Below are 7,127 nucleotides of genomic sequence, written 5' to 3'. Positions count from 1 at the left end.
GCTGTTCATTCTGATCTGCTCTCATTTGGCCTCAGGGTCCAGACCCCCCCTCCCACTTCCAACATACATGAGATAAAAAGGATAGATGTTTGGACAGACAGACAGAAGGAAAGAAACATCTTTCCATTGCACCTTTCCGCCACGCATGGCATTAGCATTGCATTGGTCTACTGCTCGCTGGTCAGATGCCGTAAGTGACATTAATTATTGAGAGCTTGATGAGTGATGGAAGCTAGCTTTTAAGCACAGAGTCCCGTCTGACGTTCAGACCCGTTTGACAAATGAATGGTAATAAGATTACTCACGGCTGCTTTTTGTTTTTCCTCCTTGATAAATGATCAGCGGGTGACAAATGTCGCATGTCCCTGATTAATGCTGAAAGGTAGAAAGATGCATTTATCACAGCATGGTATCACTGGAATCTCTGGCAGCTTCCTAATTTCTTTATTTAGTCTCCTTTGTTTAACTATGAACATGGAGAAAAAAAAATAGTGAAAGTAGAAATAAGAAAACACCATTTTTAAGTCTTAGAAATACAATCTTTGTGTTTGTGTTGGTTTTGGTTATTTAAAAAAAATATATTTTAAAAACACAAATATATAATTTTTGAATCATGAATATGAATAAATATATAATAAATAAGCATTTTATTGTAGTTATTTAACTACCTTGCCTTTTCATAGAAGGGTAAACCTATATATGTTTAAATGTTTTATATATAAATGTTTAAAAACGAAATCTCTTCTGCTCACCAAGGCTTTTATTTGATCCAAAAACAGTAAAAACAGTATTATTGAAATTTTTACATTTTAAAATTACTTTTTTCTATTTGAATATATTTTAAAATGCAATTTATTTCTGTGATTCAAAGATGAAGTTTGAGTATCATTACTCTAGTCTTTAATCCACATGATCCTTTAGAGATAATTATGGCAATTTACTGCTCAAGAAACATTTACTATTATTATCAGTGTTGAAAACGAATAGAAAGTTAAAAAAAAATTGAAATATAAAGCTTTTGCAACATTATTAATGTCTATAGGCTACTGTCACTTGATCAATTTAATGCATCCTTGCTGAACAAATGTACCCCCCGAAAATAAAAATAAAACAAAATAAATAAATAAATAAATAAATAAATAAATAAATAAATAAATAAATAAATAAATAAATAAATAAATAGTCAACCAAAATGTATTCGGATACCTTCAACATTTCTAACATTATCACAGTTTATTCGCTATAGCGCTTTCAATGGTGAACAGGGGTCAGCATGGGCACCCTGACTGGTCTGCTGCTTTGTAGCCCCCTACACAACAAACTGTAATGTGCTGTGTATTCTGACACCTTTCTATCAGAACCAGCATGAACTTCTTGAGCAATTTGAGCTATAGTGGCTCGTCTGTTTGATTGGACCACACGGGCCAGCCTTCGTTTCCCATGTGCATCATTGTGCCTTGGCCGCCCATGACCCAGTCACTGGTTCACCACTATTTCTTCCTTGGACCACTTTTGATAGATACTGACCACTGCAGACCGGGAACACCCCACAAGAGCTGCAGTTTTGGAGATGCTCTGACCCAGTCATCTAGTCATCACAGTTTAGCCCTTGTCAAACTCACTCAAATCCAATATTTGAGGACTAAATGTTCACTTGCTGCCTAATTTATCCCACCTAATAACAGGTGCCATGATGAGGAGCACATGGCACCACTAGTTAAAATATTTAAAAATATACTTATCATAATATTTATATTTATACAGAGGCACTTGTGTTTTAAAATGTTATTAATATCATTATTATTTAAATATTTTAATAACAATAATCACATTTTAAAACAAAAATGCCTCTGTTCTTAATGAATATTAAAAGACAATTCCAAAGTACTCAGGCCGAAAAGGTTGATTTGACCCATTTCTCAAGTTTCTTCAAGCCATTGTCTGTTTGAATTGCATTTTCAATGTTTCTTTAGATCTGGACAAAAAATGACTGTGACATCATTGACCCATATCTGTAGTGTATATATCTAAAGTGACATTGTGTTTGATGAATGTCATGCAAACAATAAACACACACACACACACACACACACACACACAGCTAATGTAGTGGACTGGAGAATGACTGATTGCATATGGTGCACTCAGAGAGATTGAACACTGACAGGCCACAGAGTCTGGAACAGATGTCACCTGACAGACAGCTGTAGGTCCATCAGCGAGGATCAATATTTTCCTGTTTTTGGGTGAGACAGAAGGAAAGGGTTGAAGAACAAGGCATGTTTATAACCTTTCTAGTGTAGAGGACAAACCAGACATAGCAGAAACCACTAGTAGGGCTATTTGTTTTTCTTTGATACCGAAAAATGCTATTAGCTCCACAGACTGTGACCGTTACCTCATTTCTGTGGTCTGACACACTATTAGAAAAGCTGGCATTACTTTGCCATATGCATTTAAGTGGTCAGTCACTTGGATAAGTCTCTTAGTGTATCATGCTGAGTGATGTCATCAGAGTAGGAGTACTCTATGATGTATTGTGATTATGATGTATTGGCATTATGATGTATTGTGTACATTATGTGTTATACACATTGTTTCAGACTCTGATTGTTTTATCATGTATACAGAAAAAATGTGAGCACATGGAAAGCAAATGGAATGTTGTAGTGATGAACAAACCTGTTAGTCTAGAAATCTAGACGCACCCTAGCGGCAGCAAATCTAATCTGCCCGTGAGTGTTGTCTAGCAACTCTCAATACCCTTCTGAGATGTAATCACCTAACTCTTGCCGGGCCAATCACATCGTGTATAGAGTCGGTGGGCGGGGCCATAATGACGACGGCCGAGTTGAGTTTGCGTCAGACACTGGCGAACGGCGGTCTTTCGAATCAGCTTTGACCGCGACTCTGGAAGACTTGGAGTTAAGCTTTTCTCTGAGAAAAGAACAAAGAACGGCACTGAAGTCATTCTTAAAAAGGGAAGATGTGTTCGGAGGCTACAAACCTGTTGATTATGACTGAATGTACTTTAAGAATGGCTGTTAAAACATTACATTTCAAAGTACAAATAATGTTTTTTGTTCTCCAAATTTACATTTTGTTAACAAATGGCATATTTCTATAAAACATACAAGTACAATTCTGGTAAATTGGACTACTCTTGGACAGTAAAAAGTGTCCCAATTAACACTATTAATTTAACATATTCAATATAAAATTGCCAATATTAAATATGAAACAAAATAATGGAATTCTTTACCATTCAAAAGTGTAATTGCTTTAAAAAAAAAAAACAATTGACCCCAAACTTTTGAATTTGTACATAAAATACACTACTTGTTTAATATTTTTCCAATGCAAATGATGCAGATAAAATGAGCTCTTTTTGCTTGTGTATGGCCCTGTCTAAACTCAACATTTATTAAAAGCCCATAGCAATAAGATAATAGCACAATTCACAAATCATAATGTGTATAACTTTGAGGGCGGACGTCAAGTGGTTTAGCTGTCAGCGAAGCTTTGTGGTCTCAGTACCCCACTGACTCTCTGGCACAGAGAGAAGAGCTGCGCAAAAAAATGACATCCTCAGATGAGAGCGGACAGTCTTTCTGTCTTCATCTCTGAAGCCGCAGGAGGCTGGGAGACATTCTGGACACTGACCAACATCAGCTCTCCCTTGCTTTTAAAGGAGAATTACACAATTAAATCCAGCCTTATCTGCTGCAACATGATGTTCATTCTTTGATCTTATAATTACAAGCAGGTTTAACTACTGTCGTCTTCTAAGTGGTCGACTTTGCAGAACAGAGTTATTGGTGATTTTATTGCCCTTATAAAGACGCAAAGAGCTCATGTTTGCAGTTTACAGAGTGCCTGATGTCATGTGAAAAATGGCTCACTAACAGAATAATCAATAAACACAAAAAGCATCATGAACATGGATGAGTTCAAAGCTAAGTGTTTAGTATAAGTAAGTGTCTGTTCGGTCTATTTCACAACACACATGTAAGCAGGTTCGAAGACGCACTTCTTTTTATTTTGATGCCCATGTCAATATAGTACAGCATTTACACTATATTGCATAAATGTGCAGAAGTCAACAAAATACGAATATGTATCCTTAGACCTATATGTGTGTTAAGTATATACATAAATATTTATAGAAATACATTATTTTTTTAAATATATTATTCCATTTGTATTTATTTTTTTATTTTTATTTTGTTATTGGTGTATTTGTTAACACTAAAATGTATTAAATAAAAGGTATGTATTTACACTCACCTAAAGGATTATTAGGAACACCTGTTCAATGTCTCATTAATGCAATTATCTAATCAACCAATCACATGGCAGTTGCTTCAATGTATTTAGTGTTGTGGTCCTGGTCAAGACTCCAAATTGAATGTCAGAATGGGAAAGAAAGGTGATTTAAGCAATGTTGAGTGTTGCATGGTTGTTGGTGCCAGACGGGCCGGTCTGAGTATTTCACAATCTGCCCAGTTACTGGGATTTTCACACACAACCATTTATCGGTTTACAAAGAATGGTGTGAAAAGGGAAAAACATCCAGTATGCGGCAGTCCTGTGGGCAAAAATGCCATGTTGATGTTAGAGGTCAGAGGAGAATGGGCCGACTGATTCAAGCTGATAGAAGAGCAACTTTGACTAAAATAACCACTCATTACACCCGAGGTATGCAGCAAAGCATTTGTGAAGCCACAACACGCACAACCCTGAGGCGGGTGGGCTACAACAGCAGAAGACCCCACCGGGTACCACTCATCTACACTACAAATAGGAAAAAGAGGCTAAAATTTGCATGAGCTCACCAAAATTGGACAGTTGAAGACTGGAAAAATGTTGCCTGGTCTGATGAGTCTCGATTTCTGTTGAGACATTCAGATGGTAGAATCAGAATTTGGCTTAAACAGAAAGAGAACATGGATCCATCATGCCTTGTTACCACTGTGCAGGCTGGTGGTGGTGGTGTAATGGTGTGGGGGATGTTTTCTCGGCACACTTTAGGCCCCTTAGTGCCAATTGGGCATCGTTTAAATGCCACTGCCTACCTGAGCATTGTTTCTGACCATGTCCATCCCTTTATGACCACCATGTACCCATCCTCTGATGGCTATTTCCAGTAGGATAATGCACCATGTTACAAAGCTTGAATAATTTCAAATTGGTTTCTCGATCATGACAATGAGTTCACTGTACTAAAATGGCCCCACAGTCACCAAATCTCAACCCAATAGAGCATCTTTGGGATGTGGTGAAACGGGAGCTTCGTGCCCTGGATGTGCATCCCACAAATCTCAATCAACTGCAAGATGCTATCCTATCAATATGGGCCAACATTTCTAAAGAATACTTTCAGCACTTTGTTGAATCAATGCCACGTAGAATTAAGGCCGTTCTGAAGGTGAAAGGGGTCAAACAGTTTTAGCATGGTGTTCCTAATAATCCTTTAGGTGAGTGTGTGTTAGTTTGAGTTAAAAATATACATATTTATTATTATTATTATAATTATTATTATTATTATTATTACATATGTATAATTAATTCATTAAATGTAGGGGCTAACAAATACAACACTTACAATAAACGAATAAATACATATAATCAAACAACTAAAATTATTTATAATATTAATGGTTAGATTTGTTGAAATTTATGTGGTTACATGTGATTATTATTTTTTATTTTTTTATTAGTTTCTTTAAAATTTTGCATAGCTTTTACTTTTCCATGTTAAGTTTTTGTGGTAATTTTGCTTTTGTCATTATGTGTTTCCAGTTAACAATTTTAATGCTTTAACTTAAACTTACTGCCAAGGCATATTTTTATTTTTTATTTTATTTTATTTCTTTTTTTCGTACTAATATTTAGCCTATATTTTATTTGATTCCAGCTTTATTTTAGTTAACAGAAACGTTTTTAATAGTTTTAATATAACCCTGATTTTAGCATTTGCATTTTAAATTGTGAATGCATTTTGATGCGATATTGGGATCTTGGGTATAGGTAAAATATTTTAGCTTTTTGTTCTTGCAAAACTTTATAACTATATATACTTTACAAATTAAACTGAATAATGGTTTCCATCCCATTATTAAACTCTCTAAAATATTGCACACAATGCCACGACAAGACCGTCTGCATTGGCAAAATAAATCAGTCAGGTTTTTGGCCATGGTATCTGAAGTCTCGCTCCTTGATGGAGGGAAAAGTAAATTAAGGAGTGACTTGAAATGCAGGGCACTCTGAATGATTAAACCAGGCTGGACAGGTCGAAATGTGATGACTGAGTTTGTACCTCAATGTTTATCCAAATCATCTCAAAGATCTTCATAATCCTTTGATATCTTTCTCAGTGATAAGTCAGAAGGACTGAAGATTATGAGCATCTTTTTGGGGTTTCTCTGAGGCTATAAACCGGGCTACATTAATTCTAAAGGGAAGCTCGGGGTTGACTGACATGCTTAACTGCATAAACTTGAGCACATTTCTGTTTAGATAACATTTATTTACTCATTAATTAAATTTGATTGAATGCAAACCAATTTCACGTTAATGTTGCGCCACGCTTTCACATGAATCATTGGACTGCACTTTGTCAATGCACCTACATTAAGAGAGTAACTTAGCCACATTTATTTAAAGAAGTAATTACAGAATGCGTTCTGCTACTGAAAGGTGGCTTGAAGCTCTGGCCATTGATATTTTAGCTAATGGTGTCCGTGTGAGATATATGTGACAGGGGTTTAAAAGGCCTGGCTTTTCTCTCAGACGGCGGAAGGCAGAGGGCATTAATATTTACCAGTCTCTGGGGGGGTCAAAGCAAAAATGTATTCATCTCTTCTAAATAAAATATGTCTGGTGCACTCTTTCCTGTCCACAACAGATTTATTGTCACAGGCCTGTTATTCGTTTCACCAGTCATTTTTTGTGCGTTCTGCATTATAAGTAAAAGAGAGAAGTGGTATCGGCTACATTAAGCTGTGGAAGTCATTGTGGTCATCCGGATATGAGCTAAATCAATGGGGAGAGCTGTGGCTCAGTGAAATGTAGTGTGTAACCAGGAGGTGTTTACTGTCTGAAGAGAATGATGAATATAGAGA

The sequence above is a fragment of the Pseudorasbora parva genome, chromosome 22 (assembly GCF_024679245.1).
Source record: "Pseudorasbora parva isolate DD20220531a chromosome 22, ASM2467924v1, whole genome shotgun sequence".
In the NCBI taxonomy this organism is placed as follows: Eukaryota; Metazoa; Chordata; class Actinopteri; order Cypriniformes; family Gobionidae; genus Pseudorasbora; species Pseudorasbora parva.
Note: the sequence above shows the minus strand (reverse complement) of the source record.